The sequence below is a fragment of the Andrena cerasifolii genome, chromosome 2 (genome assembly GCF_050908995.1).
Source record: "Andrena cerasifolii isolate SP2316 chromosome 2, iyAndCera1_principal, whole genome shotgun sequence".
In the NCBI taxonomy this organism is placed as follows: domain Eukaryota; kingdom Metazoa; phylum Arthropoda; class Insecta; order Hymenoptera; family Andrenidae; genus Andrena; species Andrena cerasifolii.
Genome location: NC_135119.1, coordinates 27,494,120 through 27,514,357, shown reverse-complemented (window position 1 = coordinate 27,514,357; position 20,238 = coordinate 27,494,120). Strand labels below are relative to the sequence as shown.

Here is a 20,238-nt window from a genome sequence, read left to right as displayed (position 1 = left end):
ATCCTTTTTTTTTTTACCAGAACCCAGCCAACAGGATCAATTAATCGAGTAATTACGCGTTAAGGCGCCGCATTAACGATTCAGCAGCAGTGACCTTATGGATCACGATGATAATTCGCATCGCTCTGCTTCGTGCCGGGGCCATTTGCAGCGAGCTGCTGGAAGAAACCTTCGGTTTTCAGGATCGTGGCTAGAGAACAACGCGGGCTACTGTAAACCGGAGAAAACAGTGAGCGATTCAGCTAATCCGTCTGGAAAGATTGCACGGGCTGTTTAACAGGCCCTGTCATATTCCCACCGCTATGAAATCGCTCGTGATTTCTTGCCGTCGTTAAATAACGAGCTTAACTGTGTTTCGACTTTTTGTACGTTTAGCGCGGAGGCGTTAAATCGCCATCTGAGCGCTCAGAGTTTATGGGGGACCTGTTGAGAATCCTAGGAATTTCTTCATCGACGATATTTTTCAATTTTACGCCTGAAGGCGTAAAATTTGTTTATGTTTACGTTATGGCACCCTTTGCGAAACAATTGACTGCCTTTATTACAAGGTTTAGTTGTTGTTCCTATTATGATTTGTGTTACCTGTTTAGTTAGGCTTAAGGGGTCAGTCCACTGTGAAGTCGTGAAAATTCTCATTTTTTAGGATTTATTTTTTAGTCCACGGAATATCCAACGTACATAATGTTTTGTCTACTTATTAATACACTTATTGACAGTATAAAAAAATCTATTTTAAATTGACAGTTTTTTTTAAATATATATATATATCGCACTGATGTGGGCGCCTTGAGAAAGCGATGCAGTGCTGGTGCAGGTGATTCCGGGAGAACGACGCATTTGAAACAAAAAATTCAAAGTGTGTTGTAATCATTATGAGCGTGGTTATCGCCGGAACCAGGATTATTTTTACTGATAAAAAATTAACAAAATAGCGGAGGTTTGAAGCTTAAGTATCGAAATACGGTGAAATTCGGCGCAAACCTCTGATATGCTCTGTCAAAATTCGAGATTTTCATAAAAAAGTTAAGGAGTCACCGGATTTTGGTAGCGCACCGTCATTGTTTGTGTTTCATGAAACTAATGACAAAATAATTAAAAATAATACAATAATGAAATACTTGTCTCGTGAGATTAAAGAATTTATTTTAAAAAATAAAATTTCGAATAACGAATGAAAGTTTAAAAAAAATTTCGTTATGTGAGGAATAAAGTTAACTCGGGTTAACGAACGAAAGATGTTTTTTTTTAAGTTTTATTCATTATTCGAAATTTTATTTAAATAAAAGTTTTGCCCAAATCTGTGCGGTAAACGATATTTTTGTCTCATCGTGGATTTACACCTTTATACTAGGAAGCAGTCGGTACACATTTGTCTAGCTTATCTACTAGCTTGTCTAGCATTATCAATTATTGTGAGCTCATTTCTTTAGTCTCATAAATCTCCAAGCACTATCTGTTATTATTAACACATTTTTGTAGTTTTACAAATCCCCAAGCACACGTTCTCCATTTCTTCAATAACGAATCAAGATTGAGCAACGTTGCATCTACAGATATAAATTCCAGGATCGATGAGAGCTCATGGAAAATTTGAATAAACCTTTCCTAAGCTTGAATTCTACTAACAAGGGAAGATCGCCAACCCGGAAATTCAAAGAATTATGAAACTTTGGGAATACAAATTTATGTAGAGGATACAAATTTTTGTTTGCTGCCCAAATTCACTGTTAGGGAGCTGAAATAGACCCCTGGAAATCCGACTATTTTCCGTTTTCGTGTTATAATTCGTGAACTGCAAGAGATAGAAAAAAAAGTTTTCACACAAAAGTCAGTTCTTTTAATTAGAACTATCATTTGGTAACTTACAGTTCGCGAGTTATAACAAAATCGTAAAATAGCCGAAATTTCAGAGGTCAATTTCACCCCTTAGAGTAAATTTGGGTAGCATATCTATATATTTTCTACATATCCGCAAAGTTTCATAATTTTTTGAATGTCCGGGTCGGGAATCTTCTCTTGGACTACCTCGGGCCAGGTCAAGAAATACCGCGTCTTTGGGAATTTATTTCTAAGTGGGAAAACCACTTTTTTCGATTAAAAATTTTCAATAAATATAGAGACATCATTTAATAATATACAGAATTTTTTTCCAAGTTTTCTTTAACAACAAATATGGTCATCGAGAGTTAAAAAAGTCATAGATATTATTCAAAGATGTCTCTATCTTTATTGAAAAATTTTAATCAGAAAAAGTGTTTTTGTCACTTAGAAATAAATATGCAAAGATGCGGTATTTCTTGGCCCAGCCAAAGTGGTCCAACCTCTTCGGTATAATCTTAACTCCCGAAGTATCCCCAGAATACCATCAACTTGCCCCTGGAAACTGGGAAAGCGTCGAATCCAATAACACCGTGATCCCGGAGAATGATACCACGCCACTTGGCCCCCTGATCTTCCACGCCAGCTTCCTCCAAGTCTTTTTGAATCTGTGAAGCCTCTGGGAGCAGTTCACCAACAATGTTCCGTCGCGGTTTCGCTCTAGATGCGGCAGGGATTAAGCTGAAAAGCCCGGCGTGGCTGCGTAACGCGGAGGTCGGAAACGCGGTAGTAAAAGGAGCGGCGGTAAAAATTACTCGTTTCGACGGACTAGGTGAAAGGAGATTAAGCGGTATAGAGGCTGTGCACGAGCCATCGTCGCCGTTGAGTAGCACTCGACATCGACGACGCACGCACCTGGAAATAGCTGCAGCGTTAAATAACACCGTCTGGCTTGATACACGTGCGCGCGTGCACGGTGTCACGAATGCAAACGACGATTGAGGACGCCCGTGCCCTCTTCGTCTTTTTTTATCTACATCGAAATCAAACCGCCCTGGGCTCCTTCGAGGTAACGGGGAGAGCCATCCTATGATGCAAAATCAACGTTTAGTTTGATTGCAATTCTGTGATTGTACCTTTTATTCAATCAATATCAATCAATATTCCATTCGTGATAATATTAACCCCCAAAAACACACAGTCTAAATTTTAGAAAAACTTAAAAATTCACTACCTTTTTATGATTCTATTTTATTATATAAATGTTTATAAACTGAGATGAAACACTTTTTTTCGAAAAAAACATTTATTTTTTATTCTATCGAACGGAATATTACGGAAGTGGAATTTGGAGACTGTTCGCAAGAAACGTAATATTACGGAGGTGAGTCTTCAGGGGTTAATGCGTATTTTAGAGATATAATTTTTATATTCCTACAGGGGGTGAGGAGGTAATTTTTCAGAGCTTCCTTAGCAAAAGTGTGCTTTCTTAACACTTTAATTAAGCTAAGTTTTCTCTCTAATTTCTCGCTAATTTTTTTCACGACTAATTTTCATCAAGGTGGAGATCAGGATAAAAATTCTTAAAGGTGGATAACACGAAGGGTTATCTAATTTGGGATACTATGGGTATACAGAGTGATAGTGACGCCCCCAAAGCGCGTGCGCAGAGTTTATTGCCGCCCCTAAATCCCGCCCACAGCGCTCACCACTTCTTGGCCGACCTGTACCTCGGTATTAAGACATCTATTCCACAGCATCCCTCTATCGTATCTACTCATCCACATAACAAACATGTGAATACAAGTAGAATAAAAGTCGCTGGCTAAGCCGTCTCCCAAGAAAATCTCCTTAACACCACACAATCCAAAGAGCCTCCTCCAAATTCCCTCAGAATCTCCAGCATTCACTTCGCAGCGTTAAACAAAGCCGCCACCGTTTTGTTTCCCCAGCTAAAGTAGATTCCCCTGTCCGCGACAGATCCCAGCAGCGATCGCTCAGATGGATTCCAGTGGCTCGAAGCGTGTCGCCCGTTGGAAATACCACGAAATGCGGGGCACAATCTTCCGGTGGCAGCGAACTCTCGTCCGCCTCTGATGCAGGGGATTCTCCTGGCCTTAGTCAGAGTCCTCCGGGCTTTGTGCTTTGTCCGCCTCCCGTGCAGCACCTCTGAAATTGGCCCCGTCTCGGGAATTTTATTCAAATGAACACAGCGAACCATATATTGTCCAGCTACTTCGTTGAAAGATAAGAAAATCCGATTCCCGACACGTCGACTCCCCTTTTTATTTTCGGAGCCAGCTCGCGCTGTGTCGCTCAATTAACGCGCGGGACAGTGGAAAGAAACGCGCACCCGTCGCCTCCGCGCGGAATAAAGTCGTCCCAGGGAGCGGCGGGGCGCGGAAAATGTAGAAAAACGAGAAAGCATTTTGGCGTTCGACGTGATTCACGTCGTGCCTTTAATTAACGTCGCGCTTTTTCAGCCACGCCGGTTCGCCCGGACCCGGAATAGCTCCAATATTTGAAACGTCCCCCGCGAAAACGTCGCTTAAATTTTGGGCGCTGGAGTCAATACCGCGCTCAGCGGACGCGAGGTCAATTCTGACCCGAGGCGGTAAAGTTTCATGCGATTCTCAGTTTTACGCGAGACATTCACCTCCTTAAGATCCCAGGTTTGTATTTTTGTGAAGGAATAATAATGGTAAGTAAGTAAGGTAAGAGGTTTAGCGTTAGTCGAACAGGTTCCAGCGTCTGTTTTAACCCCCGAATGGGACTTGGTGGGATTTCCATCAAGGTTGTAGGAAATTTTAAGGTTACTTTAAGTGTTATCGTGCAGAATTTAAACTTGCACTCGTTTTTTTTCGAGCAATCGGGATGAAACGAGCGTCAAACGACGCCGTTCGGCTCCAAGAGCAGTTGAGAGTTAAGTAATACGACTTCATCCTCTCGCTTTATGACATTTCCCAGCCGAGAACGCCGCTCCCACTCGACGCGCGATAATTAGTCGGCGTTCTTTTTCGAGGCTTGCAATTTCTTTGGCCGAGAGCGGGCGGCGAGAGATCGTCAAAAATCGTCTCGAGGGGCCATTGTTAGGCACTCTCGCGGCCATTAATTGATACTTATCTGTAAACAAAAGCCTCGACGAGCCACTTGCGGCAGCAATCATTTCCAGCCGATTATACATAATTATCAGAGCCAGGGAAAGAGAGAGGAACACTCGAATTACGTGGCTGTTTTCCTCCTCCGAGGGCGCGTAGTACACGCTCGACGTGCTATTTTCGAATGTAAAACCCGAGCACGCCACTCTTACAGGATAAATCCACAAACATTGAGGGGAGGAGGAAGCGAGATTACAGCAGCGAACGTAGAGAGCATAAACAGAGTCGATGGTTTAGAGCGTTAGAAGCTAACCATGGCTGTCGTGACGTTAGATTCCTCGCGAAAATGTGTGTTCGGGTATGCAATGATATTTATCGTTTCGTGTGTCAACTTGTCAGAAGGTGTTACGAATGTGTGTACAGGGGAGCGTGGTTTGAAACGATGGGTGGCCTGTTTGCTTGAATCGTTGAAAATGGTAGGTACTTGTGATCTACACTGCTACAGGAATGGTATTACTCAGACTTTCCATTTTTAAACGATTTTACTCTGTTTGTTTGCTTATTTGTATTGTGTCCAATAAACATGAAACTTTTCAGACGTACGTAGTTTGGATGACAATACAAAATTATGAACAAAAAACCCCGAGGAGTTTAAAAAATTACTCAGTAATCGATAAATATAATCCATAACCACAAATCTAAACTAAGACACTAAAAAGTAAATAATAAAAAATATACATGTATAAAATTAAGTTAAACGATTTTATTTAAAATGCACTAAAAACTATAAATAATTATTTTCTTTTCCTACAATTTCGATGGTGTTTTTCACTTTAAATAAAATCGTGGAGCAGGCTGTTTCATAACAAAATATGAATCAATTTAATACAGAATCAACCATCAAAATGAATTTGTTCACAGATATTCTGCTCTACAATTTTATTTAATGTGAAAACCACCATCGAAATTGTAGCACAAGAAAATAATTATTTTTTAGATTTTAGTGCACTTCAAATAATTTATCAACCATACATTTATGCATCAGTCACTCCTCACGCAGGGGTAAATGTATCAACTCCTCCCAAGTTCCTCAAAATCGTTTATGGGGTTTTCGTTTCCTACAAAAAAAACTCTGCTGACACTGTTTGTCGCCCGCTTAGGGCAGGATACGGGTGGGCCTAGAGGAGGGGACCCTTGGTCGACTGATTGTGAGTCGGGCTTGCCCATATATTATTATTAGAATAATAATATTAATAACTGATGGCTGTTTGCGTTTCAAAATGTACAAATTTACCAAAGCTTAATACAGTTCCAAATTTATCGTTTGAAAACCAAATACTTAATTGTACCTAAATGCCAAAGTGAAAAGAATTTCACGCTAAAGTGTGAACACATATTTCATGTTCAGATTCTTATTCGGTACAATCCGAACTTCGATATCTCCGGATATTCGAATACTCGTAATTATTCGAATAATTGCAGCTCTATTTTTTTTTAACTTCGATTCACAAAAAAGATAAAACAAGAAACTGTATAACCCTGAGGTCAAATTTAATTTATACTAGTTTGCCCCCCCCCCCCCCCACCAGAGAAATGTTCAACGACCCTTGATGACAAAATGAGTAAGTTGCCAACCCACGGCGCGTGGGCTCGGCGAGATCGCGCCTTGACTTTGCACAGATTTCAATCTTGTAATGGACTGTCTGCTGACTAACCTTTGTACCTACACCGTGGCTACACAATCCCTATCAGAAATGAACCTCACTAGCCACCAAAATACTATTAGAAAACTCATCTCCCAATGCTGTCTCATACCCGAAGCTGTATAGATTTCACAGTCAACAGCCTTCCGTCACAGAAACTACCAGAAATCGCGGAATCGCCGAGAGCAATGAGCTCCTCGCGCGGAGTACCTAGGTGCGTAACACGCGGCGCGCATAAACAGTGCCGCGTATTTTTAGCGAGGCCCGTGTCGGATTTCCCGTAGCACTCGATACAGTGTAAACTCGATGGCGCGTGGTACCCGCCAGGGGGATGGATGTGGTTGCCATGCCTACGTCTCACCCTCGACCCCGTCTCCTCGCTGTCTGTCCGTCCGTCTGCGGTCGGCTCGATACCTGACTTCACCCTCTGCTAGCGCCCTTATTATATCGTTCATGGCTTCCTGATTTCGCTGACGCCGCGGAACGGCGAGCCTTGTCGGAGTCGAGACGAGTCAGCCTCGCTCCGAAAGGCTGAAGAGTGTTTACGGTGCTTGGGGGGTCTTTGAGGTAGCTCGTGGTTTGGGATGCTTTTCGGGAGGGGGAGAAGCTGTTGCACTTGATACTCATGTATGATACTCGGAAGACTCGTGGGTGCTTATTCTTGCATTAGGAAGGCGAATCTTTTAAACACAGGGAGCATTGATGGATGAAGAATTTTGATCGTAAGTGCATAGGTGTACCAAGTAATAGTGACATTTATAGAAGTGACTAGGATAGGAGTGGTAGGATAGGAAGGGGAGTATAAGGGGTTTAATTGCCAGGTAATTAGACCAGCAAACCCCGAAACTTGTTCACGGCTGTTCCACTGTGAACGTGTTGCGGGGTTTCGGCGTTTCAAGCCAGGTTTCACTTATTTTCAATGGGGAAATCGGTTTTTCTTCAAGTACCTACTTTCTGCAGTCGTGGAGGGACACTTTGGCCGGGTTTTCAGCGATCACAAACCCAGAAGACTAGAATGGGCGTAATTTAGACGCGAGGCGGGCAGAGATCGCGTGTCTATCGCGATCGTCCCACCCCCGAGACATGAAACTCGCGTTGAAATGAATCGAGGGGGAAGGGGCCAAGCCTTGGTACGGACGCAGAAAAACCAGCGGAGCGAGCTAGCTCATGGTACAGAAATCTTTGCATGTTCTCGTTCACGCATCGACGAGCCATCGCGCAATAAAAGAATCCTCGTGCTTTCCCGTTCCTTCCGGTCGAACCCCGTCTCTCATTGTTTTCTGCCGTCGGTGGAGCACGCCTCGCGCGTCTTTTTGCCCAGCCGTTTTTCTATCGCGAAACAAACGGTTTCTCGACCGTGAACGACCAGATGGAAAGCCTTTGTCACGTTCGCGTGGGAGCTTTAGGGGGTCAATGTCGAAGAGGTATGAAATGAGATGCGTTCTCCAATATGATCCGCGACTCAACTTTGGTTCAAGTATGTGGAGCATGTTGTTTCTCTTTCTATTATCGTACTACGACGATGGTAATTTGAGATTCTATTTGGAAGAACGAGGATGGTATCGTTATTAGAGAGGCGAGTGAACTTCTGAATAAGATTTTCTTTCCAAAGAATTCCATTTTTTTTCTCAGCTATCCTGGGATCGCCAGTTCTCGTCCTGAAGACATGTTCTCCGGGGATCCTCCGCATTACCTACTCTATTTAGCCAGCCGCGTTACCAATTCCCTCAACGCCGGCTCTCCAATGTTACTCTCTTCCGAACTCTACAAGTACCAAAAGCCACCTGTGTGCCAATCGCACCATAGGCCGTTCCCAAACGCCGAGTGCCTACAAAAAGTTAATTGAACAAAAACCAGTATCAACACTTTCATATCAATAACCAACACCATTCCATCATAAACCACCATCCATTACTCAATTAACAGCAAGCACTCGCCACTATAACCTCGTGAGAAAAATTCAGAAAGCATTTAAATTCCCGCGAAACTCGTCTTGCCTGGTACCTACCCGTTCCAACTGCATTCTAATTAAAAACTTGGACAATTAAATCGGCCGGTCTCCGGTAACCTGTTCCCCGGTTTTCCATCTCGAATAAAATTTCTCCGCTCTAAAGGCAGTCGTAGAATCGACGAGACGGTGACAACAGACGAAGCTCCATTAAAGAAACGACTAGACACGGGGACGGGTGGAAAAAGCTCGAACATGCTCGATGGCCCTTTTGCGGGCATATAGCGAGGGACTTGGCGAAACAGTGGCGGTTTGACGCGCCCGCGTCGCCTATCTCCGGGAGTTTTTTTATTCGGTGCGCGTGCTGACGCATCGTACGCGCGCACGTCTGCACAGAGGATCGCGTAGCAGCGGCGCTATATAAGGGCCAGCGAGTTTTCTAATTGCGGGAAAGAAGATCGACCACTGAGCGCCGATGCTGTCGATACACCTGCGTTCCAGATGATACTCCACTGTTTCCTTTGTCCTGAGACTCGCCATGTCGCGTCAGAGAGAAATACGTGGTCAAAAGAAAGTTTCATCCGTGAATGGTAACAGGAATAATGGAGTTCCATTAGAAATAATTATTTTTCAAACTTACATCCCTTAGATTGGGGGTTGTTCGGAACATGTAGATTAAGTAGTGATATTAATATGATACTTGAAGCTCGGTATTATTTTTTTATTATTATAATTTTCAATTTTAATTATATTACTTCATTAGTTCTATTATTTTCTGATTTTATTGTTTGTTTATTTTTGTGCTGACTTTTCTTTTCTTTTGCACCGTTTCTTTGTTAACTTTATTAATTATATATTGTAAACTGAAAGGTGTTTACCTGTGGAATAAATAATAATAATTTTGAAACATTCTTTTGATACTACTTAATACACTGTTAGACATTGGTTTCGGTATTTGTACAGTTCGGAAAAGATTCATATCGGAGAGTCTGCGTTGGGGGAATTGGTAACGCGGCTGGCCAGTAATGCATAGGGTAAAGAACCCAATTACTGTCGCCCTAAGCTGTTTTACTTAAAATAACGAATAAATCTTGTGAAATGATACATAAAAAAAATTTAGCGATACAAAAAACAGCATTTAATTTTTTCTTCGGTAATTTGGATGAAACGATCAAACATTTTAAGCGAATATTAGGAGAGTGAAAACGATGACTTCTTTACTAGCAAAAGAGAAAACAAGACGTTAATAAAAATGCTGTAATTGTAATATTTGTGCTATTAACATAACAAAATATAATGTTTTAGATAATATAAGCATCATAGAAATTAATAACGATCGGAATTCAACGGTTCGTTAAGTTTTTTTTATTTAATAATTGGGTGACAGTGATTGGTACAAGCGTTTCAAGCATTTTGTTATTACTGTCCTAGCAGTAGTTGCTCATGTGCATGAAACGAGATAACCTTAAAATGAGATAAACAGTATTAGGTTAGCTGGCAGTAATTGGGGTGTCAGTAATTCAGTCAAATACATTTTAAAGGTGTCAGTAATAGGTCTCGAAATATATTTTTGATATTGTTGAATTTATACATAAAAATGGAAGTTTTAAGAGCCAACAAATTTTGTTCATCAAGTAAACATATTAATCAATAATAAATAACAAGAAAACTATAAGATAATGTCAGAGTGAGCGCTTAAAGTGTCAGTAATTAGAGGTTCCCGAACATCTTGAGTTCGAGTCCCATCGCCCGAGGTTCACTTTTTCGCCTACAATTTAGTCATTTAAAAATTTCTCTAGCCTAAGTTACACGATGTACAACTTTCAAGTGTTAGAAATATATCCAAAGTACCAAAATTCTTTAAACTTTCATTAATTAATTATTCGTGATTCTCAAAATTTTCTATGCCCCGAATCTGAAGTGTTCGAACTCCCTCCTTCGCGGAACCGAAATTCCGTTTTGAAAAATACCAAGGATAAACTCAATTTAATCCCAATTTTATCTTGAACCGAGCAATTATTCTAGGGATGCTGGTCCCTCCAACTGTTTTCGCCCCACATTTCCATAAAACGTTAAACACACCGTGTGCACGAAAAAAGGTAGGGCGGCAGAAGTTTCCAGGTGAACGTCTACAAAGCTACCCCCGATGGAGCAAACACGTCCCTCATTAAAAATGAACGAGGTGGGCACGAGACAGGCGCACCGTGAAATTCGAAAGAAAGGAGAGCTCGGCGAACCTCGAGCGAAATACGGTGACTTCTGCCTCGTACGGACAGCCACCGAATTTCAAAGCGAGGAAATTTTCTATAGAATACCTCCACCGACCATTCTTCGTGTGTTTCGGCAATGTGCACGTGAAGACTGAGAAGAAAATTCAAGGACACTGGGGAAATAAGTTTGAACACTTGACTCACCGAGGAGAACGAAACTTTCGCTCCATTATCGTCCGGAGTTTCCAGAGGAATTATTGATAAGGGATCTGATAGTGCAGTGTCTCGATAGCGCTAAGTAGTATTTTATCGACAATATAGTAGCATTCTGCGGAGATTGGATTCATTTAATGAGCAATTTCTGATAGAAATTCAAAATTCTACTTCTGTTTTTCAGGAAAATTGAAGAGTTTACTGCAAAAAGAAGGCAGCTTCGGAATATGCAGAAATTGAGTTATAGGTAGCTTTGAATGCGAACAAATTAATTTTTTAGGTAATTGAATAGATTTTTCTAAAATTCTGAAGATTGATATTTTCTGATATACATAGGTAGGAAAGTACAGTGGCGGACGAAAGAAAGTTTACAACGAAATGAGTTATTTTTCTGTGAAGCTAAAAGGATTAATTGCTAAGAAAAAATGTAATTGGTTGGAATAGCGAAAAAAAATAGTAAATGTCATTTTTTTTAAACTTTTTTTGTAAGCCTGTAATGAAAATTCAAAAGGCCCGTTTGTATATTGAAGTAAGTTGTATACGTGCCTAAAATTTCATCAAAATTGATTAACGTTGCTCTGAGCTCTAAACGCTTAAAGATTGCAGAATAAGGTTGAAAATCGCGAAATTCCTGAAATCAACTATTTTTTTTTTTTTGCTATTCCGACCAATTGCATTTTTTTCAAAGCAACGAAACACGTTACTTAGCGAACTAATCCTTCTAGCTTCTCAAAAAAATACTCATGTCGTTTGGATCATTTCTAAAAAAAAGTTATGCGATTTTAAAAGTTGTAAACTTTCTTTCGTCCGCCACTGTAGGTACTATTTCCATCTACTGATTGAGTTTTGTAACATAATAATGTTGTTTGATGTAATTATTTACCCGAGATAAGTAAATTTCTATATAATTTAGTCAAAAAAAGGGGCAGCTCCAAATTTTGAAAAATCACCCTGCCATAGAGAGAATATATTTTTTCTCGCTAACAGTGCTTCTTGCTGCAAAGTCCTCGCTCACAGAAATGTGTGTTTTATTCACAGAAACGTCCCATTGAAATTTCGCTACTGCCTCGAAGATCGTTCAAAGGGAAGAATTTTGTGGTTCGAAACGTTGTATCGATAACTAAGGCCTCGACGCAGAAATTCGAGTACGCCGATGCATAACTGGGTCGCCGTCGGCGGGCAGGTTGGATAGAATGCAGTTTTGGATGTAGGCAGTTATCCCGCATTCTGCGCCTCCATAAACACACGCGGATTTTACGGTGTCGTGGCGTAACAGCGATTTCATCGAACGTTATACCCATTCCGTCATATTCAACCGCATATTCCAACTGCAGCAATCTTCCGGGACTCCTTGAAAGTATTTCTACGAAACATCCTTTTACACTTAAGACTTAAGTTTTCATTCATTCACTCACAATGATACGAATGTGCGTTGTGGAAAATAAGAGTAGGTATCACATGGTTGTGCACTCATTCATTGATTTTCGTGGTATTTTTTTACGCCATAAGTGATTTTATTAGTTATTTCATAATTGCTATATTTCACTCGTTGACTGATGTAATTAGAAGAATATAATTAATATTCTACAACACTCTTAAGGACGGTAAAATATTACATACTAATAATATATATTTTAGTATAATTCGAAATAATAATTCCCAAGTTTGCAAAACTGATTTAAATGAATTTTAACTTTTTTTAATTTAGGTACGTTTAATTTTCTCACACCTTGGATGGAACACGGTTTGGCGAAGTATCCTTTCAAATCAGTGAAACCTTGACGAAGGTTTGCTTAACTGCGCCGGATAAAACATTCAGAAGGTGGAAGTTAATATTCTACATGAGCGATTCTAAGTCCGGGGGACAACCGGGGTCCTCGATGAATATAGGTATAAAGTAATATTATTACTTTAAATTCATAAGGAACCATTCCAATAAAAATATTACAATAGCAACATATGTATTTATTTATTTCTCCCTCCACTCCAAATTCGAAAGCGACCTCGTTGGTAAGCAATTTCAAATAAATATTTCATGCACTTTGGGATTTCAAGTCTTGGGGGTCCGCGGCAACAAAACATATTTAAATTATTTAAATGGGTCCGTAGTAAAAAAATATTAAGAACCCCTGTTCCACGCGATTCCTAGCGAAAGTAAATTTTATCTAAGTATTCAAAGTACTTTAAAGTGTAATGGAAGTAAATATTATCCAAAATTTGAACATTTTCAAGAAAAATTTTATTGTAAGTTTGCAATGTAATGATTAGTAGCCCCCGCAACAATCAACCGTCAAGTAATTCCATTTCTCTCTTCCAACCCCCCACACAAGTACATACACGCAAGCTTCGCGTTTTTCTGACAACGAGGAGTACAGTTCTATCGTTTAAAATATTCATCCCGGGAGGGTGGCGGGCGAATTCGTAATTACAATTATACGCATCCAGCCAGCCGGAGTTATGTTTCCCTGCGCGGGCAGATTAGCCGAGGGAAAATTAATTGCACCGATGCACCGGATGCAGTCGATGCAGAGCGACGATTAAGCCCGCCATTGAAACCAACAGGAGACGGTAGCGCGCTTTTTGCGTTTCTTTCGCGCGACTAACCCAAATAAACATTATTTTCTCATTCCATCGGCCGTTAACCACCGAAATAGTAACAGTGACGATACCGAACGACGATCGCGCCAATCATTGTTCGATGGTATTTAGGAGACCGCCTATTTTCAGCCCGTTGGCTTCGTTTGGACGAGCCTTTGCAAACCTTGTCAAGTAGAAAAGCCTGGGCTGCTGCAACAGTCACCAGAGTCACGACTTTTAAACGTGTTCCTGGACGGAGGTATTATATTAGTATTATACTTGATTTTTCTTAAGGGGGGTACTCTAGCCAAACTGTCGGGTTTTCGATGCCATCTTCGGGAATTTAACAAAAACTGTAAGTTTATACTGTCTGGCGTTTTGGCTATATATTAAGGTATGTTTGAAGAAATACTCAGAAATGGTTCCGAACTTTCTTTATCGCATATATACATAGATATATTACAAAAAAAATATTTTCCAACGGCTGATGATGAGGGGACTGTTATAGTCATCCAAAACGGAAAACTAAGGTATATTAACCGACTTCATTTCCTTTATTATGGTTGCCGATATGCTTGGAACCACTGATGAGTTTCTATCTTGTAAAAAATTAATTTTACAGAACGAAAGCAGTTAAATTTTTAGCAAAAATTTTCATTCTGCAAATTTGTATTGTTAGGGGCCCTCCGATATATCTGGTTGACTGTTTATTTCGTGGATTCCATTATTGACCTCCTCTGATACCGTTCTATCCGTAACAATATGTTGAGAATTAAAAACTTTTTCTATTCGTCTAAAATTTACACTTTTCAACAATCGTCCGAAATTTTAAATACACAGCGAGAGGGTTAAAGGGGTGGCAACAGAATCGCGTACATGTTATCCCTATTTCTTCCATTCACTCGTATCGTGAGATATAAGAATGTTTCAGGGTTTAATGAAGGATTCGTTGTTTTTAGTAGAGTAATAGAGTTTAGGGTTTTGAAAAACTGATGGTTTATTTATTGTAAGCGTGTTAAGGAAAAGTTGTAACCCATGGCAATCAATGTGTTAAGGGTGGAGCATAATTCGTGATTTGATGCGAAAGGGGGTGATTCGCAGTGGAAAAGTTAGTTGAAAGAGGGTACAGTTTTGAATTATTTAGTTTTTAATGAATTTTTGTTACTGTTAGAAATAGTGTTTATTATTTCATCTAATTCCTTTATAGTTTGACACCTATTTTTGTTGAAAATAATATAATACATGATTTTAAATACTATGGGACGAATTTGTGCATCAAACTGATGGCTGATCGTGTTCCATAAAAGACCGTGCCGGAGGTGAGTGAGACTACGCTTGGAAAATCGCGAGGAATTCGATGACGTCCAACGATCGAAAAGGAAATGGGTGACCAGGCGACGAGATTCACTTTTGCTTACCCACCATAGCTCTTCCACGATTTTATTCAAAATTGAAGTGAAACGTAGGAAAAACTGTCCCTTGCTCTTCGCTCTCAAGAACTAACGAATCTATCTTCGATATTAACAAAACATAGAAACGCCCAAAAAACGAAAAGAAGCCTCAAACACCTTAATACAAATACCAGTCAACCCTTTGGGGCTAAGGTTGAAATGGATACCATAAATCGTGCGCGGAAATCCTCTAGTCCTATTTATCCCTAATGCTCGGTTGTTCACTGAACGCCTCGGCGGCGTTCTTCGCACAGCCTGCGTGCAACAACTGAACGCATGTACGGGCTCATCGTCCGCAAAGGGATAAGCCTCTATCTGCATCTCTAAACTCTTCGCGTTCACGATTCCCAAGAGCAGCTGAACTGCGGAAGGCAAACCAGCAAGCGTTTCGCGGTCGTGCACTGTTGCAAGAAACTAGAGAGAGATCGCGCGGAGTCGTAAAAATCGCCAGAACGGAGAATCACGGAGCTGCCTCCATGTTCGAGGCGGGGAAAAAATGCGGCAAACAATCGCGCGCCCGACGCGGAGAAAATTGAAAGCGGGGGGGGTAAGGCGAAGCTGGGGAATCCAAATACGCGGAGAAAGGGTTGCAGGCGTCTCTGGGCATTCCCGGAACCATTTTCCCATGCACGTGCGCGGCTAGATCCGCGTGCGCGCTCGCCGTCCCGTGATTGCGCAAAAATCATTTGCATGACAATGAGGCAGGGCCGCGCGCCGGATAGTTTAACCGGTCGCATCGCGAAAAATGCGCGCGCGACAGATGAAAGCGCGTCGCGTCGCGTCGGGGCTGCCAGCGCTGTGGGAAAGCATGCGCATTGGGAACAGCCGTGCTCCGCTGGCGTCGGCAGCGGCGTGAAAACGCGACGGGGACCGCTTCGACGCGCAGTTTCAACGTCCCGCTTCGAAATTTCATAGTACCTTTCTTTTTCAGTCAATAGCAAGATGTCCGATGCTTTTCCCGTTTTTGGGCCAACTAGCACTGATGTTACTGAGGTGAAAAATAATATTTATTCGAAGATGCAACGCGCAACCTTCTGTGGAAAATATGGCGAGCGGACAAAAAGCATTCCGATTCCGAAGGAAACGCGTACCGTGCGCAAAACCAGGAAAAACTCCAAGTCCCGAAAAAGGGGAGGTTTCGTCGCCTTGAAAAGTCCAAACACCAAGGCCACGAAATCTCTGGTTTAACTTTATGACCCCATGATTGGGCGCTTTCTGCTCCGCTTGCCACAGCACCACAGAGTTTAAATATTCTAGAAAAGAATTAGGAAACTTGGAAAATTTAGAAAAGAATTAGAGAAATTGGGGAAAGAATTATGGAACTTGGTAAAAGAAGTAGGGAAATTAGGTAATTTGGAAAATTATTAGGGAATTGGGAAATTACTAAAGGTATTGGGGAAAACAATCAAGGAAAGTAGGCGCCCCCAAATGGAAATTTCAAAATTCACTTAACATTTCCAAAAAATTCTTCTGTACGTATTTCTCTTTAAGTATCTATAGAGAAGATTTGCAGCACATGGTTTTCGTTGACAGTAAGAAACTAAGAAAATCCAAATTTGGGAATATGAAATTTACTTTGATATTCTAGCGTCTATTGAAACGTTTGCAGAAAACATTATAAATTTATTAAGCGTCACTGGCGACCCCCATGTCGTTCTTGGGCTAAAACTACTGGCAGTACTTTGATTATCTCTTCCAAAATACTAATTGTAAGAAAAGTCAACTCACGAATTTATTGACAGTTACAGAAATCCACAGTGTAATAAAAAAACTGATAGTCTACAAAGTTGTTAATTACCGTGAGAAACAATTAGCGCGCATTTATGGAAAGCAAATGCATTGTTCTGTCATCAACGACGGAGGACAACTTTGCGCTGACGCACGCAGTGAAGAATCAGCCGTCGTTAAAGCCACTACAATCGCGGAAATAACTTGGCCAATGATGCTTTTGCCACAGGCAGCAGAACCAATGGAAACGTTTATCACACTGTAGGAACGATTACAGTGTATGTAGCTGGATCCACAGCTGCGCGGTTTGTCCGATTATCAACAATATACGCGACGCGATCGAATTACCTGGTCCGACGGTCCTCCACACAAAGCGTATACAATATGACTGCCCGAGTCAACTGCCAACAATCACTGTCAGATACCGCGACCACTTCTGAGATACGTGGATTCACGCGCAATCATTTTTTCGAAGCGACGTGACGGGAAAACTTTAAGTACGCAATATGCAAACGACGATCGTACAATTTATTTTTCTGCGTTCATTCTGGAGACTGGTATATTCAGGCACGTTCTCATGAATGAAAAGTGATAGCGAATGTCGCTGCTAGCGTCTTAAATTAAAGCTTACAGAGTACAGTTTCTATCCCACTAGTCGCTTCATCGTTAAAGTTAATATAAAGTTAATTTTTAATGGTTTTAAGAGGGTGATAGTGGAATCAAACACGGGTTTCCTAGTATAATTTAAAGAAGTTGTAGTAGAGTGAGATAACTATTCAAACTTTCCTCAGCCTTTGATAAGTCTTTGGATCGATAGTGGAACGTAGTCCAGTATTCATAATCAGCTGTAGTGGCCCTAGTTTCCATACAGACGCATACAGATATAATATGTGAACGTAATAATTCATGAATTTTGCGATGCAGGTATTCGCAGGATATGATTTTTTCCCTGGAACGTGCCGGGAACTATATGTATCCTACAATTGCTATTTCTGCGTGGATACTGGATACGTATATTCAGGCACATTTTCATGAATGAAAAGTGTCAGCAAACGTCACTACTACTATCTTAAATTAAAACGTATAGAGTACAGTTTCTACATAGAATATTCTATTATACACTTCCTCGCTAAAGTTAATGAAAATCCATTTGTAATGAATTAAAGAGGATGACAGTAGAATCAAATATGGCTTTGCCATTACAATTTAAAGAAGCACGGTAAATTACAGCAGCTGGATTCGAAGCTATCCAAACATTCCTCATCCCTAGGCGACTCTGGATCGATAAACGCACAAAGTAGGTACATACAGTATTCGCAATCTACTGTCGCCTACTGTCTCTAGTTTCCATACAAACGCAATTATTCGCGACTTGAAAATATTGTAGCAAAAAGTGGGCAGCTCTAAATTAAATTCATTTAATTTAATCTGTACTAATTTATACAGAATTTTGTTTACATTCACAGGAGTGCCTCCTTCTCAACTGGTCACTGTACGCATTCAGAAATGCGTTTGCGCGTGCCATCTACCTGCGAAGGAGTCCTGCGCCATGCGTACCCTGTGTCCCAGGACCCCCCACGTGACCGAGCGCGTATCCGCGACACCATATGCACGAACCGTTACGCGACGCGCACGGGCCACAGACAGGCAACGATATACACACCCGTGTGCGAACGAGGTGTTCGCGAGGCACGTTAATTGCCCCGAGCAGCGCTCGATAACGACGCCAGATTATTTCGTAACCGACGCTGCCACTGTGATTGTGGCCAACAGCGATCTTAGATCCACCGCCGTTGATTACTGGGAAAGCACACGCGGTGTATCGCGGACGCGTCACTCTTCGATCAGCGGTAGTAGTTGGAAGACGAGCTCGCGTTATGGATATGAGATACAACTTATGCAAGAATAACTGGGGGATCGGGCTACATACTGTAACACATTGTCGGTGGTAATGTTTTGACTGCACGGGGACGCTATTGTCCATTGCTCAATGACTGCGCGTTTACTACTCTTCTGTGAGCATAGTATTGGGGAAAAAAAATAAGAAAAGTTGGGAAATTGAGAAAAGAATAGAGGGAAATTAGGGATTTGGGAAAAGAAGCATAGAAATTAGGAAGAGAAATAAGGGAAACTGGGGAAATTTGTTAGAAAAATAGGGAAATTAGGAAAATAAACAAACTAACAAAATTATGAAAAAAGGTATGCAAAATTCCTACAACTAGAGCAAGTCAACCGAGAGATTTTGAACGTTAGCAGACCCTCTAATTCTAACTACAGCACCCCCGCAATTGCATCGATTCGAATGAAATCACCGCTGCTTAATCCCATCCTCCCGTACCATAAACCCAAAAGACCTGTTCCAATAAACATCCCGTCCTCCCCTAAATTCCAAAGAAAATCCGCCCCGACAATGCCGTTCCATCTGTATTACACAAAAGCAGAGGCACTCGAGGCGGTCCGACTAAATTCACTTCATCGAAGACAGAGGAAGCAAAGAGGGTGGCGGCGTGAGCAACGGACAAGGGAGCAGGTCGAACCCGGTTCCCCGTCGGGGATCGACCGACGGGCGGCAGGTAGTCGACATTTTCATTCTCTTTTTACGACTTGACAGAGCGCGGCATGTGAACCAAGCAAGGGTACACTAATTGTAAGTATCGAGTTTCAGCGGACCGACGGGAAAGATCCATACGAAATCCTTTCGCCGGGCGATATACCGTCCGAGCGTCTCGTGCATTACTTTATTATTTCAGCACCTAATCCGTGGCCTCGATCGGCCACAGGCGTTCGAGTGGCCCGAGCCATGGAATCGAGCGTTGCCATTGGACGATATTCAAAAACGGTTGACAATGCCCGCGACGTCGTCTCGTCCTTGTGTTCGTAGGGGAGCACACGACAGCGACTGGCGAGGATTCCTGTCTCTGCGGTGCCGTGGAACCGACGATAAGGAACGTCGGACGTGGTGCGACGATACATAATTGGGATAAGGACGCTGCGGGTAGGATCGCTACTACGTGGAAGGACCCGAAGCGGCTTTGGAGGTTACGATCGCCAGCTCGAGACGACGCGGCGAGGCTCGCAGGAAACCCTGCGCAGGACGCGTTACGATCGAATAAATCGGTTACTCACCGCGTATCCGATGCACGTCCACGTCGCTGGGCGCACCGCGCACTTTCCTCCGCGTAGGGCCGATATGGAGCAGTGGTAAACTCGCGACGGAACAAAAAGGATAACCGAACGAACAAACTGAACACGACCAGGACGAACACAACACACTCACGAGTCACAAAACAGACTGAAGCTCGTCGCTCGCCTGGCCGGGACACCTCTACGTTGCTACGAGACCAACCGTCGCGACCGTGGCGCCCTCTGAGGGCGAATTAGCGATTTATCGCGGTGCTGAGTAATCGCGGTAAATTCAAATATAGAATTGTGAAACAGTGAGAAATTTAGATTTTTGGTAGGGCTGTGAAAAGTGATTTCACATGTTAAAAT

General features: G+C 41.8%; 1 protein-coding gene across 2 annotated transcripts in view; it reads right to left on the bottom strand.

Annotated features, from left to right (window-relative positions):
* Wdr62 (WD repeat domain 62) overlaps positions 1 to 20,062 on the bottom strand; it is a 102,738-nt gene extending 82,676 nt beyond the window's left edge. For both annotated transcript variants that reach the window (XM_076807005.1, XM_076807006.1), the window contains exon 1: positions 19,873 to 20,062. The gene's annotated coding sequence lies outside the window, so the exon portion shown is untranslated. The remainder of the gene's footprint in view (positions 1 to 19,872) is intronic.
* Positions 20,063 to 20,238: the final 176 nt, after the last annotated feature.